This window comes from Canis aureus, chromosome 34, assembly GCF_053574225.1.
Source record: "Canis aureus isolate CA01 chromosome 34, VMU_Caureus_v.1.0, whole genome shotgun sequence".
NCBI lineage: Eukaryota > Metazoa > Chordata > Mammalia > Carnivora > Canidae > Canis > Canis aureus.
This window is the reverse complement of record NC_135644.1, coordinates 27210424-27233636: the sequence shown is the minus strand read 5'-3', so window position 1 is coordinate 27233636 and position 23213 is coordinate 27210424. Positions and strand designations below refer to the sequence as shown.

The following is a 23213-nucleotide window of genomic DNA, read 5'->3' as shown; positions in this document are numbered from 1 at the left end:
TATTTACCCCACAGAAATGAGCAAGTGCTTTAAATTGAGGCTCTCTTGATCTTTCCCCTTGTTCTCTCTGTCCACCCCCCACCATCGCCAGTTGTCAAATGTGTGCCTACACACCACTTACCCGGAGTCTTTTCTTTCAGAAGCTTATCATGGTGCCGAGCATGACATATGATGTCTTGAGGCGTTACAGGGAAATTCTACTGCAAGGACACCAACTCTTAGTTAACCATCAGGTCTCTTCGGTCACACTGCATTCTGTCAAGGAACTCCAACCTTCCCACAGTCAACATCAGCTGTGTTTATGTGGCCTTAGGTTCCCCTTAATGGTAAGTGTTTTTCAAATTAAAATATAACACTTTTCCTTGATGAAACTAGGTATCAGAGCTGAGGTCCGGAGGAAGAAAGATGACCAATCCCAAAGACTTACTTTACTTTTACAATTTGTGTATTTCCATCATTTAATATTATAATCTAATAGATGCATGAATATGGGCTCAAGGGATTTAGAACATATAATAAAAACTGTGCTTAAGTATCCCAACCTATATCTCTGAGGCCTCTGGTTTTGATCAAGCAAAAAGCAAATAATTGGCCTACCCCATAAAGGTCTTGCACACTCACAGGGATCTAGATGGGACCCCTGTATGAGCAACCAACTGTGTATAGCTTTAAGTAGCTACCTTCTCTTAAGGTGAAAAGATTCATGTAAGTGGTTTCCAAGGCTTTAGTTTACTAAAGATTCTGATGTCATTAGTAAATGTTTAATAGGGTGATAAAGTACACAGTCTCTTAACAGCCTGTCAGTGTTCTACACATAGTGGGGTTTTACTAGATGATGGAGAGTGATTTTTAACCAATGTCTTATGTTTCTCTTAGTATCCATTAATATGATAACTACAGTTTTTTTTCTTTGTGTTTTACCATTCCTACCTGGGTTGAAAAATTTACTCTTCTAGCCAAGATATTTTGAATGCTGCTTTAACTCTTAGCAATGGTTAGACACAGAAAAGAGAATTTCATTGTTAATGAATTAAGCGCATGGAGGGAACATTGCACTAGTATGAAGTTAATCAATAGATAAAGGTATAAAGATATGTTTTATGTTTATAGAAGAAACCAAATAGATAAAATTAAAATCAAAAACATTTGTTAATAGTCTCACTTACACTTGAGTTAATTCCACCACTTAAAAAATGGACTGCCAGATGTTTCTAAGTACTTAGAACAAGAAATGATCAATAAACCGATAAATGATTTATTCAGTGCTTTAAGACTGGGATCTTGAACTTGAAGCTACAAAGAAGCTGATGTGGTGTGGCTTTCTCAAAGTAAGTTAGTTGAGCAATGGAAGGAGAAAAAAATGAACTCATTTGCTTAGATATCATTCCATTTTAAAGTAACTCTTTTATCCATTCATCTTTCGATGGACACCGAGGCTCCCTCCACAGTTTGGCTATTGTGGACATTGCTGCTAGAAACATCGGGGTGCAGGTGTCCCGGCGTTTCATTGCATCTGTATCTTTGGGGTAAATCCCCAGCAGTGCAACTGCTGGGTCGTAGGGAAGATCTATTTTTAACTCTTTGAGGAACTTCCACACAGTTTTCCAGAGTGGCTGCAATGGAATATTAGCCATTAGAAACGATAAATACCCACCATTTGCTTTGACGTGGATGGAACTGGAGGGTATGATGCTGAGTGAAATAAGTCAATCGGAGAAGGACAAACATTACACGGTCTCATTCATTTGGGGAATATAAAAATTAATGAAAGGGAATAAAGAGAAAGGAGAGAAAAATGAGTGAAAATATCAGTGAGGGTGACAAAACATGAGAGACTCCTAACTCTGGGAAACAAACAAGGGGTGGTGGAAGGGGTGGTGGGCAGGGGGTTGGGGTGACTGGGTGATGGGCACTGAGGGGAGCACTTGGCGGGATGAGCACTGGGTGTTATTCTGTATGTTGGTAAGTTGAACACCAATAAAAAATTTATTATAAATTAAAAAAAATAAAGTTTTAGGAATGTTATTGATAGGTGTATACTTGGCAAGATATTGAAGGGTTGTTTGCTGATAACCATTAGAATTTAAAATTCCATTTCTAAAAATAATGACTTATACAAGTATATAAAAATATACAGATGTGTTCTAAACTTTGTAATTGTAAAACATGAATAGCCTAACTGTCCATTAATAGAAAATCTCTTAAGTAGACTATAGTGGCATCATCAGCTGTTTGAAAAGATAAGATATCCGTATTACATTATGCTGTGATAAAGGAGGTTGCATAACAGTTTTTATAATTTTACATAGTGCTTACTTATGCACTGAAAAGTCCAGAATGATATGACAAACTACTAACAGTGAATATATCAAGAGAATAGGATTGGAGAAGGAAGCAAGATTTTCACTTTCTAGTTTATATACTTCTATACCCTTTAGGTTTTATTTTTAATTTTCTACTACAAAGATTAATGTAAAAGTCTTTTACCCTATTTGTGTGTGGACATAGGTTTTCATCTCTTTTGGGAAAATCCATAAGAGTGAAATCGATTGGTTGATACAATCCCATCAGCAATAATTAAGTTTGATGGCATTTGATGTTATTGTTAATGGTATTTTTTTTATTTCTATTTCTAGCTGTTTCCTGCTGCTATGTAGAAGTGCAACTGATTATTGTAAATTGATCTTGGTAAATTTGTTTTAGTTGCTGTGTAGTCACATTTCTTGGAATTTCCTATCTACATTTATTTCTAGACAACACATGATCATGTAGTTTTTTTAAGGCAAACATTTTAAAATGCATTATGTTAACTAGAATTTAAATAAAAAGTTACAGGATAATATTGGTTTCAGGTGTACAACACAGTAATTCAACGTTTCCATACAACACCCAGTGCTCACGACAAGTACACCCCTTAATCCCCTTCACCTATTTCATTCATCCCTCACCCACCTCCCCCCTGGTAACCATCAGTGTGTTCTCTGTGGTCAAGAGTTGGCTTCTTGGTTTGCCTTACTTTTTCCCCTTTTGCCCATTTGTTTTGTTTCTTAAATTCCACATATACATGAAATCGTATATTGTTTGTCTGACTCTGACCTGACTTATTCTGCTTAGCATAATATTCCCTACCTCCCACCGTGTCCTTACAAATGATAAGACTTCATTCTTTTTATGGTTGAGTAATATTCCATTGGATATACGTACCACGTGTTCTTTTTTTTTTTTTTTTTAGGATTTTATTTATTTATTCATGAGAGAGAGGCAGAGACACAGGCAGAGGGAGAAGCAGGCTCCATGCAGGGAGCCCGACATGGGACTCCATACCCTGGGCTGAAGGCGGCGCTAAACCGCTAGGCCACCCGGGCTGCCCTGTACCACATGTTCTTTATCCACTCATCAGTCAGTGGACACTTGGGCTGTCTCCATAGATTTACTGCTGTAGACAACACTGCTATAAATATCAGGGAACATGCATCCCTTTGAATTAGCATCTTTGTATTCTTTAGTATATACCTAGCAGTGCAATTGCTGGATTGCAGGTAGCTCTATTTTTAACTTTTTGAAGAACCTCCATACTGTTCTTCAGAGTGGCTGCACCAGTTTGCATTCCCACTAACAGTGCAAGAGGGCTCCCCTTATTCCACATCCTTGCCAACACTTGTTTCTTGTGGTGCTGATTTTAGCCATTTTTGACAGGCATGAGGGGATATCTCGCTGTAGTTTTTATTTGTTTTCCCTTGATGAGTGATGTTGAGCAACTTTTCATGTGTCTGTTGGCCTCCTTTTTGTCTTCGTTGGGAAAACGCCTATTGTGCGCATTTTTAATTGGATTATTCCTTTTGGGGATGTTGAGTTTTTAGAAGTTCTTTATATATTTTGGATACCAACCCTTTATTGGACAGATCTTTGCAAATCTCCCCCCATTCCTTAGGTTGCCTTTTAGTTTTGTTGCTTCCTTCACTGTGCAGAAGCTTTTTATTTTGATGAAGTACCAACAGTTTATTCTTGCTTTTGTTTCCCTTGCCTCAGGAGACCTCTCTAGAAAGAAGCTGCTATGGTTGATATCCAAAAGGTTACTGCCTATGTTCTCCTCTAGAATTTTTATGGTTTCAGGTCTCAGATTTAATTTAAGTCTATTTTTAATCTATCTTTGTATTTGGTGTAAGAAAATGGTACATTTTTCTTTTGCATGTTACTGTCCAGTTTTCCCAATATCATTTGTTGAAGAGACTGTCTTTTCCCATTGAATATTCTTTCCTGTTTTGTCAAAGATTAATTGACTATATAGTTGTAGGTACACTTCTGGGTTTTCTATTCTGTTCCACTGATCTGTGTGTCTATTTTTGGGCCTGTACCATACTGTTTTGATCACTACAACTTGGTAATATAACTTACGGTCTGGAATTGTGATGCCTCCAGCTCTGCTTTCCTTTTTCAAGGTTACTTTGATTATTTGCAGTCTCTTGTGGTTCCATACAAATCTTAGGATTGTTTGTTCTAGCTCTGTGAAAAATGCTGTTGCAATTTTGATAGGGGTTGCATTAAATATGATCGTGTAGTTTTATTACTTCCAATCTTTACTTTTTAATTTTTCTTGCATTGAGACCTGGCTGGGATCTTTTATATAGTGTTAAAAGGGATAAAAGGTATGTATGCTCTTGTCTTGTTCAGAATCTTCTTTTTTCTTCTTGTTCAGAATCTTAAGGGAAAAGCAACTTAGTATTTCGCCATCAAGCTGTAGATTCTTTATAGATCCCATGTGTTAGATTGAGAAAATCCCCTGCTACTACTAGTTTACCGAGGGCTTTTATCACAAACGTGTATTAAATTTGTCAAGCACTTTTTCTATTTCTCCTAAAATGATCATGTATATACTTCTTTTACCCATTTAATATGATGAAATACATAGGGGTTTTTTGAAGTACAGTTGACACAAAATTCTATAGTTTCAGGTGTACGACACTTATTTGACATTTATATACAACACAAAATGATCACCACAGCGAGTCTAGTTACCATCTGTTACAGTATTATTGACTACATTCTCTGTGTTCTGCTGTATATCCCTGTGACTTACTTATTTTATAACTGGAAGTTTTTACCTCTTATCTCCTTCACCTATTGCTAAGGCTCCACCCTCCTTCACCCTGGCAACCACTAATATCTTTTCTGTATTTGAGTCTTTGTTTCATTTTTTTCTACATATGAGATTCTACATAAGGTGAAATCATCCAGTATTTGCCTTTCCCAGTCTGATTTATTTCACATAGCATAATACCCTATAGGTACATCCATGTTATTACAAATGGCAAGATTTCTGTTTTTTTTTTCCTATGGCTGAGCAATATTCCATTGTGTGTATATATACCACCTATTCTATAATGTTATGCCCATCAAAGGACATAGATCGTTTCCATATCTTGGCTATTATAAATATCATTGCAATAAACATAGGGGCTCCTATATCTTTCCAAATTAATATTGTCAGTTTCTTTAGGAAAATATCCAGAAGTGAATTATTGGATCATATGGTAGCTATGTTTTTAGGTTTTTTAGGAACCTCTATACTGTTTTCCATGAGGGTTCCCTTTTCTACACATCCTTACCAATACTTGTTAGTTCTTGTCCTTTTGATACTAGCCATTCTGACAGGTGTGGCGATATCTCCTCGTGATTTTGATTTGTGTTTTCTTAAAGATTAGTGATGCTGAACATCTTTTGATGGGTCCATTGTCCATCTGTATGTCTTCTTTGGAAAAATATCTTTTCAGGTTCTCTGCACATTTTTAATCAGATTGTGTGGAGTTGTTTCATTTTTTTGTTTTGTGTATATAAAGTTGTAGAAATTCTTTACATATTTTATGTAATATGTTAATATAACCCCTTATTGGGATATATCCTTTGCAAATCTCTTCCCCAATTCAGTAGGTTGCCTTCTCATTTGGTTGATGGTTTCCTTCAATGTACAAAAGTTTTTAATTTGGGTGTAGTCCCATAAGTTTGTTTTCACTTTAGTTTTCCTTGTTTGAGGGGACCTATCTAGAAAAATGTTGCCAAAGTTGAAGTCCAAGGAATTACTACTTAGGTTTTCTTCTAGTAGTAGTAGTATTTCAGATGTCACATTTAGGTCCTTAATTCATTTTAAGTTTATTTTTGCATATGATGTGGGGGAGTGATCCAGTTTCATTCATTTGCATGTAACTGTCCATTTTCCCAGCACCACTTACTGAACAGAAGATCTTTTCCCCATTGTATATTCTTGCCTCTTTTTGTTGTAGATTAGTGACCACATTAGTAACTGTGGGTTTACTTCTGGGTACCTTGTTGTGTTCCATTGACCTCTGTCTTCTTGTGTCAGCAGCATACGGTTTTATTATAGCTTTGTAATTTATCTTGAAATCTGGGATTGTGATACCTATAGTTTTGTTCTTAAGATTGCTTTGAGTATTTGAGATCTTCTGTGGTTCCATACAAATCAGGATTATTCTAGTCCTGTGGGCAGTAGGGAGCAGTGGGTGGGAGGGGGGAAGCTGTTGGTACTTTGATAAGGATTGCATTGAATTTGTAGATTGCTTTGGGTAATATGGGCATTTTAACAATATTCTTCCAATCCATGAGCATTGTACATTTTACCATTTATGTCATACCAAATTTTTTTTCATCAGTTTCAAAGTTTTTATTTTATTTTATTATTTTATTGACCAGAGAAGCCCCATATAACTACTGGCGGCTTCTGTAATTAAAAACTTTACTGAAGTAAGGTAGATTCACACGCAGTTATAAGAAGTAACACAGAGATCCTTTGTAAACTTCGCCCAATTTCTCCCAAAGATAACATTCGTGTAACTACAGTAGTGTCACCACCGGGACGTGGATGCTGACCGTCCACTCACCTCCTTCAGACTTGCCGCGTTTCCTGTGCTTATTTGTGTCTGCGTCACTGTGTGTGTCCTAAGTTTTACAAAACGTTTTCATCTGTGTAAGTTTTGGGTCCACCACCTCCACCACCACCACCACCACCACCCTCAAGACACCCAACTGCCCAACACCACGTGGATTCCTCATGCTGGTCTTTTGTAAGTGCACCACCTTACTCTCATTCCTGCAAACTTACCCCCACTGCTAACCCTGCAGCTATTACTTAACGAGGCCTCGGTCTCCAAAACGTCATTTCAAAATGTGTCAATGGAGTCATGCCTTCTCAGAAGTCATTTTCTCAGAGTGCGATTCCTTGTTTTTTTCCATGTCAGTGCGGGCTGCACTCCGTGGTGTGCACGGGTCCGTTTACCGCTCACCCTTTGAAGGACATCCTGCCTGATTACTCCAGTGTCTGGCTGTCATAATACAGCTGCCACAAACGCCCATGTACAGGTTTTTGTGGGGACACAAGTTCTCAGGGAAGAAGTCAGAGGTGACACAACAATGCTGCTTGAGATCTAGGTCAAGCTGTACATGCCGCCAGATGCTGCGCGCACGCACGAGGCGTGTGGGTTCCTGTGAGGTTTCCATCACTTGCTTTACATTGCTAGCCAGTGTGGACGTGTCGGGTATTACACACGATCTCACGTGGAGACTGGAGAGATTATGATTTGGGCGATGGTGTTTTACAAGCATACACTACATAAATGTGAATCATGTTAGTACCTTCTCACAAGTCATGTGATCTCAGGATAGAGCAAGTATCTCCCATTCATCCAGAAATATCCACTTTTTCTTATGAACCAATATTGAGTTTTCTCTCACTTGGTTTCACTGTTGTAGTGATCATATAAGCCGTCAGACTGGAGCTGGACAGAAGCACGAATTGCAGGATATTTATAAATGAAGCTCATCTGGAAGTGAACTCCCTGAATTTTTAGGGTATGTGTCTTTTACCTCAAGTTTATTCCTAGGTATTATATTCTCTTTTGGTGCAATTGTAGATGAATCGTTTTATTTCTTTCTGCCACTTCATTATTAGCATATAGAAATGCAGCAAGTTTCTGTATTTATATCCTATAACTTTACTGAATTCATTTGTTCTCAATTTTTTGGTGGAGTTTTTAAGGTTTCCTATATGTATCATCTGCAAGTAGTGACAGTATTACTTACCAATTTGGACGTCTTTTAGTTCTTGTCTGAACGCTGTGGCTACGGCTTCTAGTACTATGTTGAATAAGATTGGCAAGAGTAGATATCCCTATCTTGTTCCTGATCTTAGAAAAGTTTTCAGTTTTTCACCATTGAGTAAAAATACAGCCATTATATGTTGAGGCATGTTCCTTCTAAACCCACTTTGAGAGGGTTTTTTTTTTTTTTTCTGCCATCTACTTCTTACCTACCATTTGGATGACTCATTTTTCTATTTCTTTTCACTAAGGGTAGGACTTCTAGTACTATATAGAATAAAAGCTAGAGAGAGTGGGCATCCTTGTTGCTGTATAGCTGATAAATATATTTTGGTCATCTAAATGATACATTTGGTTGTCATCCACATGTTCTGAAAATATTTGAGTCATGAAGGTGAGGTGGGTGTCTTGATAGTAATGAAGGTGGCTTTTGGACCCCATTCAAAGGCAGAGGCTTGTTTCCAGGAGGAATAATCATGTGAATATAAGGTTAGAACTTTCAGTCCTCCCCTTCCCCCCCACCTCCAGGGAAGGGTGAAAAGCTGGTGTTTAAATCAACCAATAGCCATTGACGAAGTCAATCATGACAACACAATGAAACCTCCATAAGAACCCAAAAGGACTGGGTTCAGTGAGCTTCTGGTTTGGGGAACATGAAGTAAAAGAGTGAAGAGTAGATCCAACTCTTGGGGAGTTGATTCATTTGATGTATAAGGAAATGCAACCTAATAAGAAAAAGACAAAATATTCTTCCCCATGATTATCTATAACAGCTAACCTAAAAAGTAAGTGTGCTGGATCAGACCTTGATGAGACCAAGCTCAGATTTCAGTGAGTCTGAGCTTAGGCCATTAGCATCAAATCCCCCTAAAAATGAAAAATCGTACAGGGACAACCAAAAGTACACCAAGGCCTTTTGTCAACAAGACACTTGATGTGGAAGAAGGGCAAAACCAAGAAACTATTGAAAGCAGAGGGTTTAGTGTGAAGGAGTGGTTTCATTTTGTCAGTTAATATCACAGGCTTCCTGAGAAACCTTTATTGAAATGAATTATGAGCACAACCAGTTTGGGGGCTGTGTCTTTGTTTTAAATGCTGCAAAGTACAAGAACATATTTGATGATATGGTTGATAGGTTGATACAGGACCCACATCTCATGAAGGAGCAGTCCCAGATGACTGTATGTTTTATGGACACATAGGAAGTTGTTCTGGAGGGAACAGCCAGCCTGTTGGGCTAGACAAAAGCCATGATTAAATATTTTTATCCTAAGAGGGGCTGTCCAACATGCCCAGTAAATACCAAATGGAATACCCCAGATGAAGCAGCTATGTTCTATATGCTAACCCTGTAGGATTGGCTTTATAATGAAGGGGTATTTATCTGTTAGATATGCCAATGAACCAGGTTATGGCAAATGGTGTGATTAAGGAGACCCATGTTGCAGTAGCATACCATGTAACTTTCCTGCTACGAAATTGAAAACGGTTTGAGTAGTATCACATTTGCTATCTCTGCTTCCCTGTATGATTTTTTACTGATATCATAAACCTATAAACATTACAGTAAGAAAATTGGGAGTGGGGATGGACAAAGGGGGACAAAGGACTGAAGCTAGCAAAGTGAAAGTCTTCAGATTGTTATTGAAAAATAGGGATGAGTAAAGCAGGCATTGATGGAACACTAATAGAGATTGAATAGACCAGTGGGACCTCTGTTGCCCCAACATTACAGGGCCCCAAAAAAGTCTGTTCTATTAATCACTGTTTGGAGGAATTGAAAAAGCCAGAAGGCAAAGATGACCATGAGCTACCTCACCAGCAACCTCTTGGGACAGTGTTTGGGCAGGCTAATCAAGTAAAGGTCAACAAAAGGGCCAGAGTCCCTTGGCTCAACCCCTCACTGGGAACCCAAAGTCTTTTGCAAATGAGTAGGTAAAATGGCCAAGGGTTGGGAGGTAGAAGGTGATATGGGGGTAGGGGAATGAAGAGGAAGAAAAGATTCCCGGAGTCTTTGATATGGGATTTCCATGGACCATTGTACTAAAATCCACTGGCAAGGTTCTGACATGGTCTACAATTAGATTAAGATAAATATAATGGTTGCTAAGGATTATGAAGTTGGAGTGTTTAAGCAAATATTACATAAAGATGTATCTCTCCCACCTGAATGGTTAATTGGCAAAAGTACTCTGGCCAGCAAACACTTCCCCTACATAGTATTTGTAAAACCAAGTCTTGTAGTGACGTTCTAATTGAGGCTACAGTTAGGAATGTAAGAGTTGATGGAATTATGTTAAAAGCTTATAGAAGAATTATGTTTTTAAAAGGCTCTGTATGAAATGGTTGTATCTCTTATCAGATTGTATTATGGGGATGGACATTGTATTTCCCTGGGAAACCTTTCTCCTACCTCGTACTGTAAAACAGGAGGCATGTAAATCTACCCTTCAAGCAATATTAATTGAACATATTAATGGGAACCAATAGGACTGCCTGAGCCCACAGAGTGTAGAGTAGAAGCTGGAGCACTGAAGGGACAAATTTTCTACATAATAGCCCTGTGTGGAACCTAGTCTGGCGCCAGGCCTATAAGTGCCTTTCAACAATGACTACTGGGACATCGGATGAGAGAAGTGCCCTTTGAGGGGCATTACTGCCTTGGTATTGAATATCATCAACTGAAGCTACCACTATTACTTAAAGACATGAGATACGGGTACTCTGTGTTTCAGGACCAATGCCTAAAATGGTGTTGGAGGGTGCCTGGGTGGCTCAATTGCTTAAGCATCTGCGCTTAGCTCTGGTTATGATCCCAGGATCCTGAGATTGAGCCTCCGTCGGGCTCTCTGCTCAGTGGGGATCTGCTTCTCCCTCTCCCTCTGCCTGCCACCCTACTGACTTGGATGCTCTCTCTCGGTCAAATAAAAAAAACCTAAAAAATAAATTAAAAAAATAAATGGCGCTGGAGGAACACCCTAATACGGACGGCAGTGCCCAGAAGAGTTCCATAATATAGAAATGGCTTATACAAAATCATGCTGCCTGGAAAATGAAAGGAGGGGATACCCCAAAGCAGAGAGCTTCTTTTCCTTTAGGACCAATTTTGGAGCCCCCCGAGAAGCTGCCAGAACTAACTGCCACATGAACAGTACCCTATGAACAGCTCTCCACTGAACAACAAAGAGCTGCTTGGCTTATGGATGGTAGTTTCAAGGTGAATGGACAACATTCTATTTGGAAGGCTACCACTGTCATTGAAGAAGGTAAAAACAAGCTTGGTGGGCCAAACCACATGCTGTTTTAAAAAGTTACTGGAGAACTGAACTGTGGTAAAAGCCCCTATGCTTGAGTTTTTACTGGCTTATGGGATGTGGCCAATGGCTTGGCCATATGTCAGGTGGATGTGCAATGGAAAACTGGGCTATTAAGAGGATTCCCTTGTGGGGCATGGCCCTAAGGAAAACATTCCAGGAATCTAAGGAGCATATAAAGAATATGCTGATGCCCATCAGAAGAAACCCTTCCAGGTTTGGAAGGTGAGTAGAACAAATAAGTAGATGTTCCTGGGGGCCCTCTCAAGATGGCCATCTGGGTCCATGAAATGAGTGGACATGGGGATGCTACAGCATTGCAGAAATGGGCCGAATGTGGGCATAGTCCTCTTGAACCCTCTGAGACATAAAATGCCAATAAGAATGTTCTCTGTCTCATTTGTTGGCAGATAGGTTACACATGGCCATGGGGCAGATTCCCTTGCGGAAAGGCCCTGCACATAGCTGGTGAGTCAAATGGAGGCTGGCAGCCTTCACCGGGCTACAGGAGTCCTGACAGGAGTAGACCCTGACTCTAGACCGGGCTTTGCTTTCTCCATGGTAGATGCAAATACTGAGGGTTTGAAAGCACCAGAACGATAGGTGATGGTCTGCTGTCCAATCGGTACAGTTATTTCTTCAGACCATGGGATTCCCTTCCTAGCCCATGATGTCCAACAACGGGAAGAGAGCTGGTCTCCTCCGAGTCCTGTTTGATAGAGAAATGGATACGGCAATTAAAATACTGGCCTTCTACGATGTGTGGGTGATGCGGGGGAGAAGAAGGGCTGAAGGTTTACATGCGTTCGTGACATGTGAGCACGCTGCACAGGAACACGAGTGGGCTCACAGGGGTGGCCCCCTGGATAATTTCTTTCTTTTTGGGGGGGGGGGCAGATCTGCAGGTGCTGGTATTCTTCTTTCCCCCACGTCACCTTGCCTTCTTTTCCCCTACCTACCTGATGCAGTGGTCATGAGACCAGGACTGCAACTACATGGACCATAAACAGGCATGATTCCTAAGCAAGAAACTGCAACAACACTTTTAACTTTTTTGTCAGAATTCCTAAGGGCCTGAGGGCAGGATGGGCCTTCGCCCCATCCGGCAAAATTGGGATTCACAGTGAATGCAGTTATATTGCCAGATAACCTGCTGGCTCTGTGCAGCCCCACTCTGCGGGATAGGAGTGGACTGAGGGGGCAGCACTTTCTAGACTAGGATTGCTCCTTGCAATCCACACCGGCGTGGTGGCCAACGTCCCTTCCAGAGATGGAAAATTTGGGATGTAAATTGAAAGAAAGAAAAATAGTAGCTGAGGGTGAGGGAATGAAAAGATGCGTTCCAATATTGCATTAACGCCTGGGAGGAGACCTGAAGCATGAGAGGATCTTGTCTCTTAGACGGTTTCTCCCTTTCAGGCATCTGGTATAATCGAGCTATTACTGGGACCATTCCCGCTTTTGGAAACCAAAGAGATCAAATCTGAAGGGCCTTACCCTGGGTAACTTTTCATATGATACAGTGCTGGGCTAGATAGTTAATGGTGACTCTGTGAGATTTTAGTCACGGGCTAGTATCTTTTAATTTATGGCTGTATTCCTGTCTGTGTTTGAAGACCAGGGGTTGGACTGTGATGTAAAAAATTATAAGAAAATCATGTTTGGTTATTCCAATGACCAAAATAGATTTATCAGATTTATTGTTTTCATCCACATTTCCTAAAAACCCTTCAGATCCATTTAGGTGATGGGTGTCTTAATAATAATGAAGGTAGCTTTTGGACCCCACTTAGGGTAGGAGTTGGTTGCCAGGAGAACCAACCACAGAATTAGAGGACTGGGACTTTCAGCCCTACTCTTGACCTCCAGGAGAGGGAGAAAGGCTGGAGGCTGACTCAGTCAAGGAGTGTTGGATGATGAAGTCTCCATAAAAACCCAAAAGCTCAGAGAGCTTTCCGAGTTGGTGAATACATTGGAGGTATGAGGAGAGTAAGAGAAATGGCAAAGGCATGGAAGTTTTGTGCCCTTTCCTCATAATTTGCCCTATGCATTTCTTCATCTGGCCAGTGATTCATATACTTTATCACATCCTTTAGTAAACATAAGTGTTTCCTCGAGTTCTTTGAGCCACTATAATAAATTAAAAGAACCTAAGTTGGAAGTCTTGAGAACCTCTGATCTAACCAGTTGGTCAGAAGCATAGGCTACAACTTGGAGCCTGTGACTGATGCCTAAAGTAGGGGATGGGACACAGCCAGGTCGCACCGAAGCCTTATCTTGTGGAATCTGATGTGGTTTGGGGGTAAATAGTGTCAGAATTTGGTTGACATTCTCAGACACTTTGCTGGTGTCTGAGAATTGCTTGGTGTTGTGAGTGAGGGCACCCCCACCCCACGCTGAATTGGGTCTGGTATTTCTAAAAGAGATGGTATCAGAACATTTTCCCATTCCTGATCTTAGAGGAAAGCTTTCAGGTTTTCACCTTTGAGTAAAATGTTGGCTGTGAGCTTCTAAAACGCTGTTATTATGTTGAGTTATATTCCCTCTATATCTACTTTGTTGAATGTGTTTATCATTAATGGATTTTGAATTTTTCCAATGCTTTCTCTGCATCTATTGAGATGATCATATCATTTCTCTTTTATTTTGCTAATGTAGTATACCACAAGGATTAATTGTAGTTATAAAATCATCCTTACACCCATGGAATAAATCCCATGTTATGGTAGTTTATATACCTTTTGATATACTATTGACTCTTCCTTACTCATGCTTTACAGATTTTTTTAATCTATCTTTATCAAGGATACTGGCATATAATTTTCTTTTTGGAATGTTTTTGTCTGTTTTAGTGTCAGGATAATGTTGGCCTCATAGAGTCAGAATTAAAGTGTTTATTCCTTGCAAGTTTTTGGAATAGTTTGAAAATAATAGGTATTAATTTTTCCTTAAATGTTTGGCATAATTCACCAGTGAAGCTACCTCATTCTGGACTTTAGTATGGGAAGATTTTTATTATTGAGTCAATTTCACTAGTAATGAGTCTGTTCAGATTTCCTTTTTTTTTTTTTTTTTTTTTTCCTGATCCACTCCTGGAAGACTGTGTGCTTCTTTTTTTTTTTTTTTTTTAATTTTTTTTTATTTATTTATTTATGATAGTCACAGAGAGAGAGAGAGAGAGAGAGAGAGAGAGAGGCAGAGACACAGGCATAGGGAGAAGCAGGCTCCATGCACCGGGAGCCCGACGTGGGATTCGATCCCCGGGTCTCCAGGATCGCGCCCTGGGCCAAAGGCAGGCGCCAAACCGCTGCGCCACCCAGGGATCCCCAGACTGTGTGTTTCTAGGAATATTTCTATTTCTCGTAGGCTGTCCAATGTGTTGGTATATAATTGTTCATAGTAGTCTCCTATAATCCTTTGTATTTCTCTGGTGTTGGCTATAATTTCTTTAATTTATGATTTTTGAGTCCTCTTTTTCTTGATGAGCCCGGTAAAGGCTTATGCATTTCCTTTCTCTCTTCAAGGAACCAACCCTTAGTGTCATTGATCTTTTCCATTGTTTTTAGTCTCTTTTTCATTTATTTCCACTCTGATCTTTATTTCAGTGGAAAACCACTGAAATGTTTTAAGTTTGTCCCAGTGACTGCTTAGTTGCATGTTGTTTAGCCTGAATGTGTATTTCGATCCTAGTTTTTTTTCTCATAATTGATTTCTAGTGTCATACTGTTGTCATTAGAAAACAATGCTTAATATGCTTTCAGTTTTCTTAAATTTAAATTGTTCTGTGGCCTATTAAGCGATTCATCCTGAAGAATGTTCCATGTACACTTAAATAACATATATTCTGCTGTTTTGGATGGAATGTTCTATAAATATCTGCCAAGTTTGTCCAATCTAATGTTTAAGGCCTACTGATTCCCACCCCTCCCCACCCCCCCCACTGCCTGGATGTCTATCCATTGATGTGAGCAGGGGATTCAAGTCCCCTTCTGTTGTATTTCAATTTCTCCTTTATGTTGGTTAACATTTGCCTTATATATTTATAAGGTGCTCCTTTGTTGGATACACATCATCTATAATTGCTATATCTTGTTGGATTAATCCCTTTATCATTATGTAATGCTCTTCATTGTCTCTTGTTATGGTCTTTGTTTTAACATCTATTTTTTTTTTTTCATATAAGTATCGCTACTTTGGCTTTCTTCTCGTTTCCATTCACATGGAATATTTTATCACAACCCTTTACTTTCAGTATGTATCTGCCTTTATGTCAAGAGTGAGTCTCTTGAAGGCAGCATATAGATGGGTCTTGGTTTTTTTATCCATCCAGTCACCCTATGTCTTTTGATTGGAGCATTTAGACCATTTACATTTAGGGTAATTGACAGGTATTGCCTATCAATTGCCATTTTGTTAATTGCTTTCTGGTTGTTTTTTATAGTTCTCCCCTGTTCCTTTCTTCTCTTTGCTCTCTTCCCTTATGATTCCATAACTTTCTTTGTGTCATATTTGGAATCCTTTTTCCTTTTGCATATACTATTATAGATTTTGGTTTGTGGTTATACATAACACCCTAGGTTTATAGCACTCTTCTAAGTTGATGGTCACTTAAATTTAACACCTTCTAAGAGCACTGTCTTATTTCACACATAGGCACACCACGCATCCACATTTGTGTATTTGATGTCTTATTTTGCATCTTTTTTTTTTTTTTTGGTGTCTGTATCCCTTAACTAATTATTGTAGACATAATTGATTTTACTACTTTTATCTTTTAACTTTTATACTAGCTGTATAAGTGGCTTCAGTATGTTTTCTTTTGCCAGTGAAATTTTCCTTTTAACACTTTGCATGCCAGAGAGATGGCATGATATATTCAAAATTTCTGCTGAAAAATAAGCTGTTAGCCTTATGGGTGTTCTGTTGTATCTGTCTAGTTGCCTTTCCCCTCCTGGTTTTAAAATTCTCATTTTTAACCTTTTATATTTTGATTATGTATCTTAGTATACACTTATTTGGGTTCCTCTTATTTGGGCCTCTCTGTGACTCCTGGACCTAGATGTCTATTTTCTTCTCCCTGTGAGGGAAGTTTACCTGTTTCTTCAAATATATTTTCTCCCCCTTCACTCTTTTCGTTCTGGGACCCCTATAATGTAGATGTTAGTATATTTGTAGTCCCAGAGGTCCCTTAAAACTTCTTCATTTAAAAATTCTTCTTTTTGCGGATCCCTGGGTGGCTCAGCAGTTCAGCGCCTGCCTTTGGCCCGGGGCGTGATCCTGGAGTCCCGAGATCAGGTCCCACGTAGGGCTTCCAGCGTGGAGCCTGCTTCTCCCTCTGCCTGTGTCTCTGCCTCTCTCTCTTTGTTTATCATGAATAAATAAATAAAATCTTTTTAAAAAATAAATAAAATAAATAAAAATTCTTCTTTGTTTTTGTTGTTTGACTTGGGTGGTTTCTACTAACCTGTCTTTCAGATCACTGATCCATTCTTCTTCATCCTCCTTCTGCTATTGATTTTCTCTATTGTGTTTTTCATTTCAGGTATCATATTATTTAATTCTGATCAGTTCTTTTGTTTTCTATTTCACTGTTGAAGTTCTTGCTGTATTCATCCATTCTACTCCTGAGTTTGTGGAGCATCTTCAGGACCATTAGTTTGTACTCATCAGGTAGATTTCTTATTTCCATTGTATTTAGTTTTTTTGGAGGTTTGGCCTTGTTCTTTTGTTGGTAACATGTTCCTCTGTCTCCTCATTTTGCTTGACTCTATTTGTTTCTATGTGTTAAGTAGATCAGCTATGTCTCCCAATCTTGAAGGAGTGGCCTTACATAGAAGGAATCCTGTGGAGCTCAGAAGCACAATCCCTCCTGACCATTACAACCAGATACTCCAGGGTACCCCTTGTGTGGCTGCATGCACTCTCCTATCATGACTAGACTGTGACCTGGCTTGGCCTGATGAAAAGTCTAGCTGTGGCTGCTATGGGTGTACTGGTTGGAAGGTCTAGCCCCCATTGTGGCTGACTATAAAGCCCACCCACAAATGTGGGCATGCTGATCAGCAGGCCTGCCCCCCCCACCCCACCCCAGCAGAAGCTACTTTGTGGAGAGCTGTTCCCAGGCACAGCTGTCTGCCAGATGTGGCAGGGTGGAAGTTGCTTTGGAGGGAGTGCACCATTGCCAGCTGATGCCACCCTGCAGGTTGGCAGGGCAAGAGCCACTTTGGAGGGCACTGGTCTGGGCCAACGCTGCCTGGTAGGCCTGAAGGGGTGGGAGGAGTATCTGCTATGGTAGGCCAGTTATGTCAGCACTGGCACCTGCTAGCATGGAGCCAGCTAGGTAGTAGTATGGCAAGAAAAATGGAGTTTTCCAACACTTCTGCTTCTGGAGAAAGTTCCTACAGATTCCTGCCCCTCTGTCACATGCCTTAAAATTTGTTCAAAAATCTCCTTTACATATGGCCCAGGTGCTTTTCAAACTGCCTCTGTACTGGGTTCCTTAGTGAGTGAGTTTTGTATGTGTCCTTTAAGAGTGGATTCTATTTCCTTCAGACCCCCTGCTCTCCTGGAGTTAAGTCTCACTGATTTTTCAAAGTCCCAGATGTGGGAGCTAATTTCAGTACATTTTCCCAGGGTGGGGAATGCCCAATGTGGAGTTTCAACTTCTTGCTCCTCAGGGAGAACCTCTATGCTTATGGTATCTCTCCTACTTGTGGGTCACTACTGCAGGTGTGGATCCCAACACCCTGCTACCATTCTCCACGTGACTTTTTCTTCACATCTTTACCTGTGGGATAGCTGTTATGCTTATCTCCAGGTCATTCTCAGAATTGCTCTATATGTACACTTGACCTTTTGAACAACATGGGATTGAACTACATAGATTCACTTAGAAGATTTTTTTTTCAAAATATACAGGACTATAAATGTATTTTTTATGGTTTTCTATTTTCTATTGGAGTTCAATTTGCCGACATATAGCATATCACCCAGTGCTCATCCCACTTATGATTTTCTTAGTAAGCATTTCTTTAGCTTTATTATAAGAATGCAGTATATAATCTGAATACAAAATATATTAATCAACTGTCATCAATAAAGCTTCTGGTCAACAGTAGGCTATTAGTAACATTTGGGGGCGAGTCAAAAGTTATACACAGATTTTTGACTATATGGTGGGTAGGTACCTATAACTCCCATATTGTTCAGTGGTCAACTTGGTGCATCTATGGAAGGAAGTTGGCTCAGAATTCTCCTGCTCTGCTATCTTTATTTAGATCTGAAATTGATTGATTTTTGTAATAAGCCAAATTTGTATTCCTAGAATATACTCCACTTTTGATATATGACTGGATTCAAAATATATATTGCTGTATTAATTTAATATTTTATTCTCTCCTCTATTTTACTTAGATATAATTGACATATAATAGTAAAGGTATACAAGATAATTATTTGATACAGGTATGTATCATGAAATGATTACCACAATAAATTTAGTTAACATCCATCACCTCACATTCTTTTATTTTTTTTTTAATTTTTTTTTTATTTTTTATTTATGATAGTCACACAGAGAGAGAGAGAGAGGCAGAGACACAGGCAGAGGGAGAAGCAGGCTCCATGCACTGGGAGCCTGACGTGGGATTCGATCCCAGGTCTCCAGGATCGCGCCCTGGGCCCAAGGCAGGCGCCAAACTGCTGCGCCACCCAGGGATCCCCATCACCTCACATTCTTACTGATTTTTTTTTTTTCTCTTGTGATCAGAATTTTCTAGAGCTACTCTTAATAGAATATTGTATATTTGGAAGTTACTAACTGCAGTAACCATGCTGTATATTACTCTCCTAGAACTTACTAATTTAACTGGTTGTAAACTAATTTAACTGGTTGCCTTTTCAGCGCCTTCACCCAATTCCTCCAACCTCACCTATGACCAACACAGATTAAAGTCTGTTTCTATGAGTTTATTTATAATAAATTTCACATATAAGTGAGATCATATGGTGCTATCTTTTTTGACATATTTCACTTACCACAATGCCCTCAAGGTCTGTTGTCATAAATGACAAGATTCCCCCCCTTTTTTAACAGCCAAATAGTATTCCTCTGTGTGTGTGTGTGTGTGTGTGTGTGTGTGTGTGTGACATAACTGATTTTTAGCAATTTTTTTTTTATTTTTAGCAATTTGATTTAGCCATACCTTGGGGGATTTTTTTTCTTAGTTTTTATTGGGTTTTGTGTATATTTGGTTGATTAAGTTTTATAGGATTTCACCCACCTCTTTTGATCTCTATGTAGATAGCATTCATCATATTTGGTAAATTTTTAGGTCCCACTCCTTCAAATATTTTCTTCTTTCCCCTCACTTTCTGGGGCCTTTGACTACACCTATGTTAGACCTCTTGATGTTGTCCCCAAATAACTGAAGGAATCTTTTCATATTTTTTCATTTTTTCCTTTTGTTAATTTTTGTTGCTATGTCTTCTGAGTTTAATCACTTTTTTTCTTTCAGGATTTTATTTAAATTCCAGTTAATTAATGTATAGAGTAGTATTAGTTTCAGGGATAGAATTTAGTGTTTCATGACTAGCATATAACACCCTGTGCTCATTACAAATGTATTGACCTTTTGATCTTTCCCCCAATAGTGCACAAGGTTCCTTTTCACGTATATCTTGTCTTTTCAATGACAGCCATCCTGACAAATGTGAGAGGATATCTCATTGCGGTTTTGATTTGCATTTCCCTTGTGATGAATGATGTTGAACACCTTTTTTTCATGGATCACTGAGCCATTTATCTTTATAAAATGTCTATTCAGTTCCTCTGCCCATTCTTTAATCATTTTTTCCTATTGAGTTTTATGTTTCTTAAATATTTTGGATAGTAACTCCTTAACAGGTATGTGATGGACAAATATTTTCTCCCATTAGGTAGAGTGTCTTTTCACTTTATTGATAGTTTCCTTTGCTGTGCAGAAGCTTTTTAGTTTAATGTGGTCTCGTTTGTTTACTTTTGCTTTTGGTATCAAATCTAAAAAAAATCACTGGCAAGACACATACCAAGAAACTTACTGCCTGTGTTTCTTTCTAGGAGTTTTATGGTTTCATTCTTGCATACAAGTCTTGAATCCATTTTGAGTTTATTTTTGTGTATAGTGTAAAATAAGGGTCTGGTCTTTCTTTTTGCATGAGTCTGACCAGTTTTGTCAACACCATTTATTAAGGACTTTCCTTTCTCCACTGTATATTCTTGGCATCTTTGTTGTAAATTAATTGAATATCAGTGCATGGGTTTATTTCTGGATTCTCTATTCTGTTCCACGCTCTTTGTGCCTGTTTTTATGACAACACCATACAGTTCAAATTAAGCTTTGTGATACAGTTTGAAATCAGGAAGTATGATGCCGCCAGCTTTTTCCTTTTTCAAGAGTGCTTTGGCTATTCAGGATCTTCTATGGTTCCATACAAATTTTAGAATTCTTTGTTCTATTTCTGTGATATATAATTACTCTAATAATCTGATGGGATTTTGTTAAATCTGTAGATTGCTTTGGGAGCATGGACATTTTAATAATATTCTTTAAATCCATGGATTAATCTCCTTTGCTAAATTCCTAAGTATTATTCATAAGTATTATTCATAAGTATTATTCATAAGTATTATTCATAAGTATTATTCATAAGTATTATTCATAAGTATTTTTGATGCAATTGTAAATGAGATTGTCTCCTTAATTTCTGATAGTGTCATTGTTAGTATACAAAAATGCAACTTATTTTTTTTACGTTAATTCTTGTATTCCACATCTTAACTGAATTCATTGATTAGTTCTCAATGTTTTGTGTGTGTGTGTGTGTGTGTAGTCTTTAGAATTTCCTACATGTAATATCCTATCATTTGCAAATGGTGACCGTTTTACTTCTTCCTCTCCAATTTAGATGTCAGTCATAACCCAAACTTGCATTCCTGGATAGCACCCCATTTTTTATATATGTCTGGACTCAAATTCTATATTGCCAGATTTAATTTCTATTATCTTTTTATGAATTCTTGAATCTATTTCCATGAGAAATTTTGGTCTTTGTGGTTAAAGTTTTTTATTATGGCCAAATATTTGGCACATTAAATGTATGGACAGTCTTTATTTTTTAAAGAGTTTGCATAGGATTGGTATTATTTCTTCAAATATTTGATAAATTCATCAGTGATAACATTTGAGCATGAATTTTCTTAACAGTAATGATTTAAAATGCACATTCAATTTATTTAATTCATATAAGGTTTATTAGGTTTTATATTACTTAAACCAATTCATAACTTATTTCAAGAAATTTGTTTACCTTGGTTGCCAAATTTCTTGGCATGAATGTATTCATTTTTCATATCCTTTTGAATGTCTGGAGAATCTCTAGTGTTAACCCTTTTATGCTCCTGATACTGATAATTTGAGTCATTTATGTTTTGACCTTTTAACCAATTATTTACTTTTTACTTACCTTTTAAAAGGCAGATTTTAACTTTTTTGGTTCACTTTTATGTATTTCTGCTTTTATATTTCCTATTATAGACTTAATTGCTTTTCTTTTCCTAACTTCTTGAGGAAGTTTAGATCATTTCAGCTATTTTTCCTAACATAAGCTTTTAATGCTATGAATTTTTCCCTAACCATTATTTCATTTGCATCTCACAAATCTTGATATTTTGTTTGTATTCTCTTCAAAATATTTTCTAATTATCTTGTGATTTCTTCTTTGATCCATTGGTTACTTCAGTGTCTAATTCCTAATTTGGGAAATACTCTAATTTTCTTTTTAATTCTGTGAATGGGGAAATAAAAAACGTAATCTATAGTCCCTTCAATTATTTTTTAATCTACTGAGACTTTTGCGAGGCAGCATAGGCTCTCTTGATGAATGTTCCATCTGCACTTCAAAGGAATGCATATCTTATTGATGAGTGAAGAGTTATAAAAGTTGGGTCAAATTTGTTGATTATTTAAATCACGTAAATCTCTACTTTTTTATAATTACTAAGAATATTGAACTCTCCAACTATAATTATAAATTTGTGATTTTTTTTTTTTTTTTTTTTTTTTTTTTTTTAGTTTTTCAGCATCTGTCATTAGGTCCATACATATTTATGATATTTCCCTTTTTAAAATATTTTTCTGTCTTGTTGCTAAATTGATCTCCTGTTCCTTTGTAACTCTGGATATTGTCCTTCTCCTGATCACTTTGATATTGCTAAAATTATACCAGGGATCTTCTAATTGGGATTTGAATAATTTCTACGCTTCTATTTTTACTTAATCTGATCTTAGTGAGTTTCTTATAAGCAGTGTAGGATTGGGTAATAAAGACTAGAGCAGCAATCAATGATATATAAGTCAAAAAACCAGTAGAACAGATCAACGAAACTAAGAACTGGTTCTTTGAAAGAATTACTAAGATCGATAAATCCCTAGCCAGACTTATCAAAACGAAAAGAGAAAGGACCCAAATAAAATCATGAATGAAGGAGAAATCAAAACCAACACTGCAGAAATACAATCATAAGAGAATATTATATGCAACTATATGCCAATAAATTAGGCAATCTGGAAGAAGTGGATAAATTCCTAAAAACATATAAACTACAAAAACTGAAACAGAAAGCAAGAGAAAACCTGAACAGATCCATAACCAGCAAGGAAATTGAGGCAGTAATCAAAAATCTCCCAACAAATAAGAGTCCAGGGCCAGATGGCTTCCCAGAGGAATTCTACCAAACATTTCAAGAATTAAC

At 38.0% G+C, this 23213-nt stretch overlaps 1 long non-coding RNA gene across 1 annotated transcript in view; it reads left to right on the top strand.

Moving 5' to 3' along the window:
* The window catches only part of LOC144304778 (uncharacterized), a 114341-nt gene that overhangs the window by 42286 nt on the left and 48842 nt on the right, over window positions 1-23213 (top strand). Inside the window, exon 2 of the long non-coding RNA XR_013371750.1 lies at window positions 141-326. This is a non-coding gene — a long non-coding RNA (uncharacterized LOC144304778). The remainder of the gene's footprint in view (window positions 1-140; window positions 327-23213) is intronic.